Raw genomic sequence first — 17,548 nt, forward strand, 5'->3', positions numbered from 1 at the left:
CTGTGACATTATTTGGCCAATCCAGAGTCCAGAATGGCGCCTGAATGTACCTCTGGAGTTTTTTTGGTTGGTTGGTTTTTTTTCTTTTTCAGTAAAGTTAAATAATGTGAAACCTTTTTTGCAAAGATAATCTTTAACCCTTCCTATGAAATGTTTTTTTTTTTCCCAAACATTCTTTCCTAATGTAAGTGGTAGTCCCATGATAATGTTCCTGTGATAATGTCTGACTCCACCAGAAAATGTACTACAGACAGTGTACTACTTTCTTCTTCTGACCTCATTAACTGTGGAATGGATTCAAGGCAGAGATAGAGATTTTCCTCCTCTTTGTCCAGGTGTTTTGGAATATGGAAGATAGGTGATTTGTACACTTTTGCAGAAAAGCGAATGGGTCTTGGCTCTTGCACTTCCTACATGAATTCTACAACTGTTATACTGTTGTATAAATATGGGAATCTGATTTAAAACAAACAACAAAACAAAACAAAACAAACAAACAAACAGAACCAAAACAAAAACCAAACCACAGAGCATCACAGCTTGGGACAAACCGGGAGAAAAGAGTCAGTTTGAACTCCCTGAATACTATGACTCGGATGAGTGATAATATACATATTTGTATATATTTAAAAGCATAGGATGAAAGTCTTTAAAATATAATATTTTTTTCTTCTTACTTTTTCTCCAGCCATCTCATTTAAAGATTTACCTATTAGCCAACATTCTGACAAAGAAGGAGATACCTCATAACTACCTACAACTCATACACACCTTTTGATGACATAAAGGTATCCGGCTTCCTTCCAAAATTACATAATGCCTAAATGCATATTTTCTTGAAATTAAGCAATATACTCAGAAAAAGACTTGGTTCTCTCATTGCGTGTCATGATAGAACAGTATTTTATAAGACTATATTAGCAAAAACTTTATTTAAAAAAAAAGTGAATGTTCTAAAAACTCTCTTCTAACTTTATTTTAACTCCAGAGATAACTCCAGATTATCTAAGAGAACTTCAGATAACAAAAACAAACACTCCCTCTATGCTCAGTGAAATGTGTGTTCCAGCATGACATAATCACGATTTTCACTGTTGCCTTGTAAATACTGTAAAAAAAAAAAAAAAAACTACAGGGAAATGATGCCTCCAGTGAAGTGCTTTTCTCCCTTAAAAAAAGTATTAGTTGTGGAATTCTTTGCAAATATGAAATAGGGTTATAAAATACATCAGGTGATAAAAAGGAGAACCAAATTTTCAGGTGGTGGAAATTAGCATAGTTCCACTGGAGACAAAAGAATCTGTTTATATTAGCTGAAGATTTAGCTGTTATTTGATATTCAGGGAGCTCTGTGATGAAAGAGCTGTAAGGCAAACAGTAAAACAGATGAGACACAGGGGGAAGTAGGAATGAGAAGATAAGAAGAATATATATTAATTCTGATTGTGCGAATCATCTGTCCCTCCAGAAAACCCAGTAAGCACAGAAAGATCACACATGCATTGGAAACATCTACCATACTTACTGAGAACTCACTCCATCTTATTACAGTCCTTTCTGAGCCTTGTCTGCTTTACAGTGCGTTTCTTTCTATTTACTGCAATGAGTCACTACATCAGAACTTAACACACTACGAAAATCTGGCCATGTCTACCTATGTCAAGTAGAGGTAGTCATGTCAGCTCCGCCCACAGCTGGAGTTGGCAGATGAGACTTGTTAGCACATCCCAGCTGCACATTAATGTTTCTGAATGGAGGCAGTTTATTTCCGTTTTATGAACAGTACTTATATAAGGTAAGTATGCTACTCTCGATGCCTGTGCATACCATGTTTTACAGTGATCATTCTATGAATGGCGTATAAGCACTTAGGACAAGATGAAAGAATGTCACACACCTAAAGATCCAAAGTTTATTTGTGTTTACTGTTCTTTTCTCAGCCTCTTGCTAATATTGTATCTTCAGCAATATTACTTCTCGTTTCAAATCACCTCACTGTAGCTCCCTTCCTAGAAGCTTTACCCATTCAAACTTGCTGCCTAGAGACATTATCAAAGTCAAAATGATAAAACAGAAATAAATAAAAGAAACTGAAAGTAAAATTTCTAAGCAATTGTTGAAGAGTTTTATTTTTATTCACTTACCTATTCCTTAGCTTTAACTTTTCTGTTTCTACAGGCTGCGTGGGTGGACCTGGAATTTTAAAACAAATCCTATATAGTTCTTAGGCCACCATGTCAATAGTTTAAAATCAAAAACTCGTTTTTTGAAGCTGCTGTCATGGAGCTGAGTGCATGAAAAGGCTCTGCAACCCCTCTCACTGCCCCCACTCTGCATTCTAGGTGTTTAGCTAGCTCTCAAATGCACTGAAATTCAAGTTTCACTTAGTGCTTGGATCAGACTGTTGTGAGCTTCACCACGTTGAAGCTCTGATTTTCACCCTTGATCCTTGCCTGATCTACATATGCCTGTGCCAACACATACGTGTGTGCACAGCCAGGTACCTTGCTGACCTTATCTGGTGACTTAGTTTCCTGGCTTGACCTTGGATCTGCCTCATCACTGTAGATTTTTCTGGCTATCTCTGAACTGTGACTGACCCTGGTTATCATCACTAGACTTGCTCTTCCCTTGTTAGTCTGTCATCAAATGGCGATCTTGTCTTTGCCCTGTCAGCTCTGCTTCTGGCTCCTCTTCTCTTTCTTGCTCTTGCTGCTCCACGACAGCCAATATATGGACAAAACATTTGAAATCTGAGGTGGTTTTAGCTGTTCATTTAGAAAAAGTAGAGCATTACTTTAGGTTCCTTTTGAAAATAAAACCCAACTAACAAACTGAAAAACTCATAGATCCATAGATCATGGGTTTAGAATCTCTGATGTGCAAAAGATAAATAGTAAGTTACGTTTGTTCCAGTCAAAAGTGACAGATGATAGCAATTCACCTTTTGACTGACTGACCACTATCGTTTGGATAATCAATAGTGGACATCAATAATGGTGATTTTATCTTTTTAAACTGAAACACATGGAAAGACAATGAAGTACCTTAGTATTTCTTATGAATGCATCTCATAATAATGATTTGTAAATCTGAAAAGCACTAGGTTATCGAGCAGATTATGCAGATATAATTTACTCCACTAAAATTAATAGCCATTATTCATGCCCACCGTTCCAGTCTTCTTTTACATGCAGAGATAACAAAACAGCTGTTAATAAATATATTAGTTAACAGAAAAGGTGCATACCACCAAAACTCACTTAGGCTATAAAAAATGGCAATTTTGATGTTGTGTCCAGTAAAATAATGTGTATGGCAGTGGTACGCACCCATTACTCATGCAAACAGAAGAAGATAAAAAAATCTTCCATGTGTCTCATCATCTTAACATAAAACTACTAAGGATTTCTCCATTGCAAAGTTCTGTAGTGGAGAGATTGCTAGTAAGAACATGGACTCTCTGAAGAACAGCAGTGCAAGGTAATATAATAACAAGCAATAAAAAGTATGAAATAAAACTTTTCATTCTATAAGCTCTTTTAATCAGAGAGTCTCAAAGAACTACAAATAATAATACTTTATGCTTCCAATACCTCTGTGTGGGAGGAAAAAGCTATATGGTGCTCTGTCAGTAAGAACAGAAATATTGTCTTAACTATGATTAATTTACTGTATTCAGTGTATGATTTTTTACCTGAGAGTGAAACAATGGCCAATTGTTCATATAGCAAAAGATTAATCTCATTTAGAAAAAAAAAAAATTAAAATAAATCTGAGGAAACTATTCACATGAACTCCAGATCTAGTCTTGCAGACTCAAAGGCTTTTAGGATATTTATATTTGTATTTAAACTTCTGAGTGTTTTGAGTCTTGAAGTTAATTTATCTCTAGCAAAGGCAGAAAGATTCTTATATATACTTTCATAAAGCGTGAGAGATTTTACATCAGTGGTGAAGCAGGAATGATACATTTTTGTTCACACTGAATTTAAGAAAGGGGACAGGTGGACAAGAATGCTTCTTTTAAGAATTCTGTTTTTTCAAAACTATAGAAATAAAACCTGGGCTAAAAATAGAGTGCACATTTCATGATTACAGTATTCTTATTTTGTTAAACCACAGAAAATAAATCAATTGTTTTCTTAAGAAGTCCTTCAAATGAGTGTCCAAGGCAGTTTGATTTCTGGAACTCACATTAGGTTTTGAAGCTTAAAATTAATCTTCTTCTCCTGCTAAAATAATGATCACTACATTTCAGTAAAATAAGCACATTTTTCAATTCCCTTCTTTCCCACTAAAACCAATGGGGGAAAACCAAAGAAATTATCTGTCGTTTTGAAAGAAAATTCTGTTTCGATTTGTTTAAACTGCATAGCCTGGTAAAGCTTTCCCTTTGTTCTAAGTATTTAAAGCAGATGTAAATATTTATGTGTTGAGATGACTGTCCTATAACTTCTACTTTTTTTTAATAGTATTTTTTTAATATGGTTTTTCTTGTGACATTATTATTTAAAGAGCATTTTCAAGTAAATGTAATAGAGCTAATTATGAGAGACCAAGGCATAGGTTAAATGTGCTCTTGAAAAAAGAACACAATACACACTTATGAATTTTTTCCATAAGCATTTGTAATTAATTTAGTTTTTATCACCTTGCACGTTTAAAACCTTTAGCTAGAAAGGCTTTCTAAGTTGCTTTCTTCTCTCATTTAAAACATGTACTTCAGATAATACATGAACTCAATTGCTCGTATTATCACAGAATGAATCAACGTCTAGGTTAATGACCTGGGAAGAGTTCTTTTGTTGTATAACACATATATCTACATACTTAAATGCAATGAAATTTTCCAGCTAGGCTCTATTTTTACCTGTGAAAGGAAGCCTGAAGGCATTATGATCTTTAAGAACAGAACTCCTGGATATGTTATCCTGCTAGCCTGCACTTACCTGTAAGCAAATTATATATTACAAAATCTGTGACTGATGTAACGTATCTTTCCAAATTAAAGACTTTTACTCTGTATAGCCAATAAGCCAGAATATGTCTGCCAATTTCTCCAATAAAATCTTGCTGATATGTTTCACTAAATTACATCAAACTTCAAATTTTCTATAATGACTCCAAAAGCATGGCTATGCATAGAAATAGAAATGATTAATTAAAGACAAGCTTGAACTGACACCATGGCTGAATTGTAAAGATCACTGTAATATTCCAAACAATTCAGTATTCTTTCTGAATCTCCAAACTTCAATTTCCAAGTTAGTTGCAATGTTTGCTATAACCCTGATCAGAATTCTAAGTGGTGCTGCTTCCAGAGAACCCAGAAACTAATTACTTTGCATTTAAAAAGTTCCAACCTAAGCGTACAGAAACAGATGCTGTATTCATTTTGTTATGTCCTATTAAGATACATAAGACGGCTTTCATTTTCCAGATGATTAAGCTTGCCAGGGGCCACCAGACAAAACTTTTTATAGTTTTCTTTATTTTCGCATATATATGAGTTTACTTGATTTTGGGAGGGAGGAGTATTACATTTTGTCTATAAAAAACACCCTACTGGAATTCTTAGCAAAAGTCATCTTTATGTCAAGGACATGGCATTTTAGGAACAGCTGTATGTTCCAAGGCTCAGGAAAGTTCAGACTAACGATGCTAAAAACTAATCACCATTTTAAAATGGAATTGGTAGCACTGAAATGAGAGGTCTATTCTCTTCACACTATCTTTTATCAGAAGTATTCCCTAGAATTTTAAAGATCCACACTTGCCACTTCTAGTAGCATGAGTAATGTGAATTACTTGGAATATAAATGCAAACTGACCTGTTCAGCAGATCAGGAGATCTAGCCATAGATTACAAGCAGGAGAGCTTGTAAGCTACAGTAAACTGACAGCAAGACAGGCTAGAGAACATTTCATAACGTTACAGACAGACATTGATGGATCCAATTAAAATGGATTAAAATACAGAGATTTTCACTTCTGAAAATTACTAGGAAACATTATTGTACAGTCACGCAATTTTTAACTACAGCTGTAAAAAAACATTCTAACACAAGCAACTTTTTGAAAAAAACTGGGGAGAGGAGGAAGGTTCCATTTTATAAATGTTTTTAAAATGTAACCTAGAAAACTTGGCTAAAAGTAAGGGCCTGCAGGCATAATCATTTTAGCTGAGTTGACTTAACATCAGTGAAGTTATATCTCAGCTTTTGATAAAGAAATTTGCTAGAAAACCAACCATCCAAGATTACCAGGCAGTTAAAAGTACGCTAGGATATGCTCTTATGGCTGAAGCCAAGAAAAAAATCCTTACGAAATGGAAATGTGGATAACAGAAAAGATGAAGTCAAGGATCAACGAACAGTCTAGGATACACTGGATAGTAAGAGTCAAACTAAAAGATATTTCTACCTGGAATAATTTGGAAAAACAGCAACATATCTTCAAAATAGTAAAGGAGAAGAAGAAAGGTTATATTCTGTATCCCAAGCCACAGAAATATGAAGCAAGTGAAATCTGGTCTGAAAATAGAAATTTGGTAAAATTGTCTCACAGCTATTAATATTAGAAAATTATAACTGCTTCTAAATCAGTAAGGCATGAATGCAAGAGTGTACAGAGGTAGAAGATGAAGAGTTGTAACAAGCAAGTTTAATTTATAACCTGAAAAATAAGACAGAACATTACAAGCATGTGACAATCATTTTAATACATACATTTGAAAAACAGCTAAATGCCAGAATTTGTACTTTCTTTCTATCTCTGAATGAGTGAAGGTTTTGCCCACTGGTCAGTCGTGTATTATGAACTGGCAGCAAGGACTAAATACCCAGTATGCAGGTCAAGGATACTTTGTCTGTGGAAGAGTAATATTGACACAGAAAAAAACTACTCCACAATTTAACATTGAAAAATACAGTATACTTTTTTATGCTTTACTAACAATTAAGGATCGTCTTGTTTTAAATTTACAGCACACTGCATTGTCATGATATTTTTGCTAATATTCAGACTATGTTTTCTCTTAACATACTTCTTAGGCATGGATTTCCTTCTGTTCTTCTGTTTGATTTCTTAACCTTTTTGGTTATCTTCAAACTGATAACTAGAAAGGTACAAAAGAACAAAAAAATTATATTTAATATATTGGAAATAGAGAAACCATCAGATTTTGTAGTAGCTACAGTGATTTTCAAGCTATCTTTCCCCCAAAAAAACATAAGAAATAAAGATATTAACAATTATGAAGGAAACTTTTGAAGGAAATCAAAATATTGAAGATAGTAAAAATCTAAAAAAATTTTTTAGGGTATGATAAGTAAAGAAACTTAGATAAAAATGTATTTTGCCTAAGGAAATGTAGTCTATAGAAATATGAGAAAAGTTACTTCCATTTTACAAAAAATTAATACTTCCTTTAAATGGCTTAAAGGTGAATTATGGAATCCAAAAGAATGCCAAACCTAAATAAAACTATCAATCAACCAAGGTAGGAGGATCATGGACGATGGGTCCCTGAATTCCTCAAGAAGACCCTCAGCTCCTTATTGCACTGAAAACTTGAAAAGGGGCAACAAATGCCATTTGTTTAAGTTGTTTCTTGACTATTGCTGGCTACAGACAAACAGGTTTCAGGAATAGGATTATCTTTGTTACAGTAATTTGGTTCTTTAGTGCTTACATTGTTTAAAGTATACTAGCAGGTAGTGTTTGAATAATCTATATTTTGTAAGACAAAGTTAACATGTTTTGGTTAGTTTTTAAATTTGGAATGTATTTTTTTCCAATTTAAGACATATTTATAGAGATAATCAGTAATTTTCAGTAGTTTTACTTATTTTTTTTCTTATTTTCTTTAGCGTAATGAGCTAATGTGGTTTTTTTTATGGTAGATCCACATTTTAACTTCCCATCACTCCGTAAGGACTGAAGAAATAGCAACTAACTTACCTTAGCCTATGCCTCACTTCTTGTTTAGGTACTCACTGCAATGCAAACGATAAAATAAAATGTATCTCTCATTCAAACTTTGCTACATGAGAATTCAGAAATAAAGGCCAATGCAAATTTGAAAATTTAGTTTGTTATCTAGGGAATTTAATTTCATTATGAGGTAACACATCCTGAACTTCCTATCCAAAATACCCTTTCAAACTTCAGAATATATTTATCTTCTCAGAGTTTTTTTTATGTAATTTCAGCTTACATACTCAAATTTAGAAGAAAAATAATTATCTTTAAGAGTTATGCACCGTCAACAAATGACAGAGCAGTCTATCATGCAGCAAAAATAACTATAACTATTTATTTTGGTCTGTATTTATCTTTAAACAGCAATTATTTCTGAAAGTGTGATGTGAGGGTTTCAACTTTAATAGAATTATAAATGTTTCAGATGCTTAAAGATGTGATAGTGTGATCTGTTCACACAAATATCGCACCATGGGGATGCGAGACTGAGGATGAAAAAAAATGCAGTCTTAACAGTGAGTTTTCACTGAAGGTGATGGTATTACAATTAAACGAACTACATCAACAAACAGCAGTACTTAACATTTACACATCCCACACTTAACCAGCTTAACTGTTTCATTCTTCAGATTGGGAAGGGATATTCTGAAGGCCACATATTAAAAGAGTCAGCATTTCCCTAAATATCACCTGTGTCACCCTACTCTATGCAGGTTCTCTGAATAATTTTAAAGAAGTGTAAATGCCTTCTTGAGGAGAGCTGGGTGATGTGACTAATGTGCATCATGTATATAGCCCATTTGATTTGCCAAAGGAAGTACTAGCACCACAGATTGCAGTCTTTCCTCGGTATGGGGATCTCCTGCTAGAAGCCACTAGCAACAGCAAAGGCAACTGAACCCATTTTATAACCTTAGCATGCAGCATAAACAAAATAAAAAAAAAAAAAAAGAAAAACAAAAAAGATTTTAAAAATAGACTGTAAAAGAACAAGCTTTTGTTACTATTTTAGTCTTTGGTTAAAGAAATCAGAGTTGTTAATGGTTACCTACCATGATTTTGGTATTATCCAGTTGTCTATTCATCAACTCAGAGCTGACCAAAGTGCAAATTAATTGCATCAGGACAGTCATACCTGCTCTAAAAGATAAAGAGAGATATAGAAAAATAACAATAAATAATTAAAGCCAAAACTCAATCTGCTAAAAATAAACATGTTGAATGCACAATATGAACAAGAGACTTGCATTATTCATTGTGAGCAAAACATGCACGTGAGACCAAAAGCATTAAATGGATTTTCACATTGGTAAGTTATATTTCAGGACTAATCAAAATGCAGGCAACTAGCAGCAAGATTTAAAACTCCCAATCAGAGGAATTTTCCATGGCTCTAGAGAGATAAATAATTGAATTAGGTTACATATTACTGCTGATTTACACAGATGACCAAAACAGAGACACCAACTACAGAGATGTTAAGTTTGTTCATAGTAGAATAAAGTAACCAGTGAGCTGAACTCTGAAAAATACTGGATTGCTAATACATAAGAAACGAATCTTGGGAATTTACACTATATAGTAAAAAGTTTATGAGTTCTATCTAAATATTCCAGACAACATGAAATAATAGAAAGACTTAAAAAATCAAGCACTGTTTGTTTGATTAGGTACTCAGCCACATGGACAGTATGGAGGTCCAGGTAGCTTAAGATAAAAAAACCCCAACCAACCAAACAAAAAAACCCAAAACACACAAATAAATAAAATTATGTTTGCTATATTAATTTTCTATTTTTCTTACAGCAAGACAAATCTCAAACAATTTCACTACTCCTTTATATTAACTGAAATAGTTCAAAATATATAAGTAACATATGGTATCAGGAGCTTTCTCAGAACTGTATTGTTTGGAGTCAGTTTTCTCCCCCAGTTCAATAACACAGCCAAAACGCTAAGGCAAATTTACCACATAATGACATTTTCTGGAAGGCATTCGATATCATAACAAATGTTAGCACCTTTGTTACATACTTAAGAATTCAAACAGGTTGTGCTAGGCTTGGCTGAGATAATCTTCATAGTAGCTAGTATGGGACTATGTTTTGGATTTGTGCTGAAAACAGCATCAACAATGCAAAGATGTTTTCATTACTGCTGAGCAGTGCTTGCACAGAGTCAAGGCCTTTTCTGCTTCCCACCTCCGCACCTTAGAATCATAGAATTAACTATGGAAAAGACCTTTAAGACAATCAAGTCCAACCATTACCGTAGTGAGTAGGCTGGGAGTGAACAAGAAGTTGGGAGGAGATACAATTGGGACAGCTGACCCCAACTGACAAAAGGGATATTCCATACCATATGACATCACACTCAGCATGTAAAGCTGGGGGAAGAAAAAGGAAGGGTGGGGAGTTTCTGAGTAACAGCATTTTTCTTCCCAAGTAACCGATATGAGTGATGGAGCCCTGCTTTCCTTGAAGGGTGTGTTACAAGGTGCAGAGTTTGTCTCTAGGATTGAAGGTCAAAAGACTCTGTCCTGGTTTTGGCTGGCATAGAGTTAATTTTCTTCTTAGTATGTTTTTAGTCAGAGAATTATGCTGATTACATATGGATGTTTTAGTTCTTGCTAAATAACAACCTGGTCAAGGACTTTTCAGTCTTTCATGGAGTGAGGGGTGGCACAAGAAGCCAAGAGGGAGCATAGCCAGGACTGCTGACCCGAGCTAGCCAAAGCGATACTCCATATTACAGCACATCATGCCCAGTATATAAACTGGGGGTAGTTGTCCAGGAGGGGCCAATCACTGCTCAGGGACAGGCTAGGTATTTTTCAGCAGGTGGTGAGCAATTGGGTTGTGCATCACTGGTTTTTTGTTTTTTTTTATTTTTTTTGGTTGCTTGATTGTTTTTTCCTTTCCGCTTCTAGTTTTGTATCTCTCTCCTTGTTATTTCTCTTGTTGTTGTTGTTGTTGTTATTATTATTATTACCATCATCAGCAGCATCAGTATTAGTATTATTTTGTACTTTATTTTAATTATTAAACTGTTCTTATCTAAACCCAGGGGTTTTGCATTCTTTCAATTCTCCTCCCCCTCCCACTTGAGGGGAAAAGGAGCAGGGTGAGTGAACAGTTGCATGGTACTTAGTTGCTGGATGGGTTTAAATCATGACAGACCATGAAGCTTAAAACTTTGACAGGACAAGGGGTAATGGCTTCAAGCTGAAAGAAGGCAGATTTAGATTAGATATTAGAAAAAAGATCTTCACTATGAGGGTAGTGAGACATTGGAAAAGGTTGCTCAGAGAAGTTGTGGATGCTTCCTCCCTGGAAGTGTTAAAGGCCAGGTTGGATGGAGCTTTGAGCAACCTGGTCTAGTGGAAAGTGTCCCTGCATATGGCAGGGGGGTTGGAACCAGATATCTTTAAGGTCCCTTCCAAACCAAACCAATCTATGATTCCATAGGATCCATGGCTGAATTCCTGCCTGCTGACAGAAATTAATCCCTTGTTTAGCTTTGATTGTGCGTGTGGCTTTTGCTTTCTTTATTAAACTGTCTCTATTTCAACCCAGTTTTCTCACCTTTACACTTCTGATCCTCTCCCCTCTCCCACCAGGGGAAAGTAAGCAAGCAGCTGTGTGGGGCTTAGTTGCTGGCTAGAGTTAAACCACAACATAGGTAGTACAATTACAGGGCACAATTACATTGAAATTCGTAAGTGGTTTAACTGCATGAAAGATGAGAGTGAAAAGCAATTTTGCTTTTGATGCATTAAAAAGTCAAAGAAAATACTTCCATCACTAGAAAAGAGATGTAGGTGAGAAAAACACCTGAAACCTGATAACAGCTAACTATAGAGAAAAGTCTTGTGCAGCAGTTATAGAAACAACTTTAATTCTACTTTTCCTGAATAATGTGATCAATAAAAATGGAAGATCAATAAAAATAACTGCCTCTTAAGAATGTGAGCTACAATGAAACTCTTTTCATTTTGCTTAGGGAAGAGTCAAATTAATTCCTTCAGCTGACAGTGGAAAGCTACATTTTATGCTTCTTATTCTGATGAAAATATGGCTTATTCAGATCATCAAATCTATAATTGTCAAGAGACATTAATATTTGCTGATACAGACTCTCTGCTATGTTGGCAAAGTTTGAAATCGTTTTTCCTATCTGGCATTTAGACACCATGGTAGTATTTGAAACCTAGGACAAATGTGATTATAAAGTAAATTGCACCTATTCACTTTATATTTTTATATATATATAATTGAATCATGAAATTTAAAGCTACATAGCAAATACATATAAAAACAGAGCTTGGGTATATCACAGCACTCTTAATATGAGCTTTTTACGCAACAGGCCACAGTGGCTTTGCAAAGAGGGGAGGAGACAAGAGAAGAGGAGAGGAGAGGAGAGGAGAGGAGAGGAGAGGAGAGGAGAGGAGAGAGGTGTATTCTTGTGGATCTTCTATATTATTTTGATAATCTGGACTATTAAACTTTAAAAATTTATATTAGCAATACAGTTCTTAGTTGAATATAGATTATTCTCTTTTGTCCAGAACCAGATTGTATGTGTAATTCAGCTATTACAAAAAATAATTTTCCACTAGTCCTTTAGCTTTATTTTGCTATCACTGTTTAGATCAAAATACATGTCTTAATATCCTACAAAAGGTGATGGAAAATGAAAAAAAAAGAAAAATGTGACCATAGTATGTATAAAGTTTGAATTCACTTACAAACTACTAATGAAGAAAAAATCACATAGAAATTTGATGAAAGGGAACTAATCTTGAGTTAACTTAATTTTGATTCATTTTCTTACCAAGACAGCCTAACAAATTCTTGGATTGCCTGTATAAAGGTATCTTCTCTCTCCCAGCAGTTTTCTGAATAGTCAAAGACCCCTATGAGGAAAAGTACCTGCAGATGGGAAGCTTTGGTGATTGTTGATAAAATTTCTTATTCACCACTCTCAGTCAGGGGTCTGCAGCAGATCCCTACCCAACACCCCTCAGGTTACTCTTCCATGTTGCTTTGACCTTGAGACTCACAACTGGCATATCCTTATTTGTAGCACACATGAGACAAAAAAGGTCACCGAGTAAAACATCTGCCTGGTATTTGCTGCACCCAGAAATAAAATTCAGTTTTCAACTAATTGAGTAATTTTATGAAGGAAGAAAGGCTGACACAGTAATAGTCATATACAGGAGAAGCATAATATCCTTAGAAATGCAAGAAGAAAACTACAGAATTTTCTGTAGCTTGCTGTAAGGCAAAGACAAACCTTCAATATACTGGATATTTCCAGGGAATTGGAAAAAAAAAAACACCCAAAACCAAAAAACCCTGGGAAGATTCTTAATGCCTTATAAAAAACAACAAAAAAGCCCCACAGGTCTCTTAAGGACATCAGGAAGGATACCTACCCTATCTTGAATGGCTGAACTTTTTCTTCAAGATAGACATCTCACAGCACCTAGAAAAAATGTAGAAGCACCAGCATTGCTTAATCTGAAATCCAACAGGAAAAGAAATTATAGAATGTGTCTCTCTCCAGTAACTAATGAATATATAAATTGCCAAGCATACAAGCAAATATTTCGGGGAAAGCTCTTCTCTCCACATTGAATATTGTCTGAAATTGGAAATGCCTTGGTGTAGGATTTTTTTTTTTTTTGACAGATTAATGTATTTTGCTGTTTAAAACACCATTTGCATGAAATTTATTTTAACAGTAATAAAACTTTTGAATTTTTTTGCAAAACACTTTAAAATCTCATGAAAAAATAGGAAAGCCAGATGTTGTTATCATTAGTATTGTACATGTAATTTAAATGATAGGAGTTCACAATGAATTATACATTGTAATACAATAACGCTAAGAAGTGGAAAAATAAGGAACATTTTGCAGACTTCTACTCCATCTCTATAGAGATTTATTAGAGGAGAGGAGAAAGGGAAGGGAAATAAGTAAACAACTCCTCGTGGTTCTTTCCTCACTGGTTAAGAAATTAAGGGTTCTCTTAGGGAATTAGCTGCATGTATGATTACTCAGTAAGATAAAGTATGTAAATTAAGTAAACATTATGGTTTACAAGTCACCTGTAATTAGTTCATCTGAACATACTTCTGTTGTAGCCATTCTGCAAACTATCTAAAGTGTGTTACAAATACCAACTGATCAAGCAAGATTTAATTGAAGTAAGATGGAATCAGCACAAGAGTGCAATTTATAACCACCAGACTTACCAAAAAAAAAAAAAAAAAGAGTATTGATGTAAGCAGTACTTATTGTTCTTTACTTCACTAACACAATCTATTTGTGTGAGAGAACAGATGTATCCTCTAGTGCTTGAGATGAGATTCTTGCATTTGTCTGAGAAGTGTTGAAAATGTGCTTGATTCAACTAGTGACAATAAGCCCCTACTTATGTTGTAAAACTAGTATAAATAATGAATGGTCTACAATCAACCAAAGTGAAAGGCAATGGGCAGTATAGTAATTTTCTCTGTTCAGAAATCTAGTAGTAGGGCAAAGAAAATGGCAAGGCATTAGAGAGGTCCCTAAGACAGGAAATAGCTGGATAAGTAATTTGAATTTAGTAAATCGCCTCAGGATTAAATGTAGTAAATAACCCTCAGGACTGAGGAGGAAGAAACTCTCACTGCCAACATAGTACTTGTCCCAGAAAAGAACTAGGGATGCTGACAACTTGCCATAACAACATGTAAGTAGGGTGGACATTACACCAGATAAAGAAATATGGGCTAGGAAGTCAGTGTATAATATTGTTAATTGTATTATTGAGAGGAATTAGCAATAATTAGGTGAACTGGACTATACGTGTTAAATTACCAGTTTAAACTGGACTTAAAAAATAACTCTCTATTTTGATTAATCTGCTAGAACACTCACTACAGTAATAGTAAATTCTCTTCCATCATTTGTTGTCCATAAGAAAAATGTGCAAGTAAAAAAACTTTGAAATTGCTCCATGGCTTAAGTAAGGTTCTCAGTCTTGTTGCATTCAATAAGAAAACATAATGATCAAAAAACAGAAGAAATGTAGTGGGGTAGATAATGGTCTATTTACCTCACTCTTCTGTCTCTGATAATGGCAATAGGAGGTGATGTTTAGGGATAGTACATGAGTCTGGCCAGAACATAATGAATGACTTGTCACAGGAGTATGTGGAACTGAAATCCACTGAAGGCACAACGAATAAACAAAACTGAAATGAAGTAAACAGGGGACACAAAATGAGACCTTATCAGAAGATTTTAAGAACGTAGCTGTCATAGTTTGGGCATGTATCAAATACAATGCTAGAGCATTATATGATACCTGAAGATAGGTATCCAAGTGCTCAGAGAATAGATAAGTGCTACATAGGCATGATGAACTAAAAAATAGAGCAAAAAGAATTACATAGGAAAGAAATAATGGAAATCACAAACAATTAAATACAGGGGAACTGAACCCTTCAGTGCAATGAAGTAATTTTGTCACACTCTGATACTGACCTTATTTCTTTAACTAAAATATATACATGTATATGCATATATGTAGTAACTGGTTTTGGTTTAGGTTATTTCGGGGTATTTTTTCTTTTCTTTTCTATCTCCCCCCTTCCCCCCACCCAGGAAATGAGTGACTAACTTTGTGCTATTGATTTCAAATTTTCTCAGTTGAAAATTTCTGTCTTCTGTATGTGTGGCTTATTTACTATGTCTTTCAACCCAAGAGCATGAATCGTGCACCAAGGTCCCACTGTACGTATATATAGTTAAAAGGTCAAAGGTCAAACTTAGACCATAACATCTCTTTTGCTTGTTTCTCCCACTTTGGCCCCTTTTATCTTACCCATCCTTTTGCTAATATGAATTGTCCTGTTATTTGTCTAGAGTGACTTTGGAAACCTAGTAGTGTTTGTGCATTATTATCCTGATACCCAGCAACTACATATGTAAACAAACACATTCACAGTTCACAGTTGCAGTTTCCCGCTCCAGACATTACACTTTTGTGTAAGATTTTTTACACTATGAGATTCACTCAGTTGCCAAGGGGAGCAACTCTGGTCCTTGCAGAATCTGCAGTGGAGTGCTGCATGGTGCGTGGGATGGCTTCCATGAAAGCTATGCGACAGCTAAGACAGAAACTATTGATGTGTTAGAAACCATGGAAATGCCTGCAAATAGTCACATAGGAATTAGAGCTTCTGCCCCCAAAAAGGTGTTGGGATCACTGGCCCAACTGAAATGCACCTACAAGGTCAAGTAAAGAAAAATTAATAAGAAAATTAAAATTGCCCTTATAACCTTATTTCAAAGCCCTTCTATATATGTTTTCTGATGTTGCCATATTTTTCTCTACTCTCTTCGTTCCTTTGGTTGAAAAATAAAATGGTTTATTTCCACCATAGTTAATATTTTATATTTTATATTGGTTTTGCTTTAACCTTATTGGTCAAAGTATAGCTTTAGGGTCTATTCACTGGGCATTATTTAAATACTGTTCTGATTACTTATTACTAGCTATCTCCCAGGCTGTTCTGGATTACTCTAAAGTATTTCAATTTTTAAAAATATATTTGGAAAGTGAGGGATCAGTATAATTTCATTTCATAGCTGGAGAGCCAAAATAGAGGAAGATAAAGATTGAAAAACTGCTACATTTTGGGCACAAGACAGCTGGAACCTCTTACACCTAAGTAATTTTAATTATGTAGCACTTGACATGTTCAAGGCACATGTCCCTTTGGTTCTAATTGCTATTGTGAATATACAGCATATTCAGTAAATTGTTTTGAAAGATCTCATACTTGACAACTGTTAAAAATGAATTACCATTTTCAAAGAGTTTTGTTAGGTTACTTTCTTCATATCACCTGAATTCTCAAGAAAATCAAATTACAGTTTGTTCCAAATAGCTTTTAGAATACTAAGTCAGTAGAGTATCCTTCAATCTGATGAGGATTCTACTTTAGTCATTGCATATTTCCTACATTCTGAAGCAAGTAATGTAGCAATGACAACCTTCACCACCACACAATCTTTCTTGCTGTATCTACATCTGTCCTATGCAATGAAGTAAATGCAAAAATATTATATTTGTAAATAACAATGTCAGCATTGTATTAACATTTAAGGTAGCATTTAATCTGACATTTCTCAAAGTTTGACTTTGCAGTATGTTATTATGTTCTTTCAATGTGGTTTCTAAGTTTAGATTTTTATTTTTTTTTAACAAAAAGTTTTATAAAGACACCTCTCTGTTATGACAACTGTTGCTATATGAACAGGTAAACATCAGTAATGTATTTTTATCTACTACATGAATAGCATTCAAACATTTTGTCATTCTGTTTCTCACCTATTGCTGGTAGAATTCGTGAAACTCAAAAATCTTCTAAAGACATGAACAGAATCTTCTGCATACTCCCCTACAAATCAGGATCAGTTCTCAGATCTCCCTAATCCAATTCCAAGTCTTATTTTATTTTGCTCATTCTCTCACTTTCAAATCCTTTTCCAAATTCCT

At 34.6% G+C, this 17,548-nt stretch overlaps 1 long non-coding RNA gene across 3 annotated transcripts in view; it reads right to left on the reverse strand.

Annotated features, from left to right (window-relative positions):
- Positions 1–6,756: 6,756 nt before the first annotated feature.
- The window catches only part of LOC115609590, a 66,344-nt gene continuing 55,552 nt past the window's right edge, over positions 6,757–17,548 (reverse strand). Inside the window, exons 1-6 of one of the 3 annotated variants that reach the window (XR_003991915.1) lie at positions 15,350–15,473; positions 15,098–15,236; positions 13,430–13,479; positions 9,039–9,126; positions 7,966–8,000; positions 6,757–7,120 (exon numbers count right to left, since the gene is read on the reverse strand). This is a non-coding gene — a long non-coding RNA (uncharacterized LOC115609590). Of the gene's footprint in view, positions 7,121–7,965; positions 8,001–9,038; positions 9,127–13,429; positions 13,480–15,097; positions 15,474–17,548 lie in introns of those variants that run through there. The other 2 variants (XR_003991914.2, XR_003991916.1) reach the window with 2 other exon arrangements.

The sequence above is a fragment of the Strigops habroptila genome, chromosome 6 (genome assembly GCF_004027225.2).
Source record: "Strigops habroptila isolate Jane chromosome 6, bStrHab1.2.pri, whole genome shotgun sequence".
Classification (NCBI taxonomy): Eukaryota; Metazoa; Chordata; class Aves; order Psittaciformes; family Psittacidae; genus Strigops; species Strigops habroptila.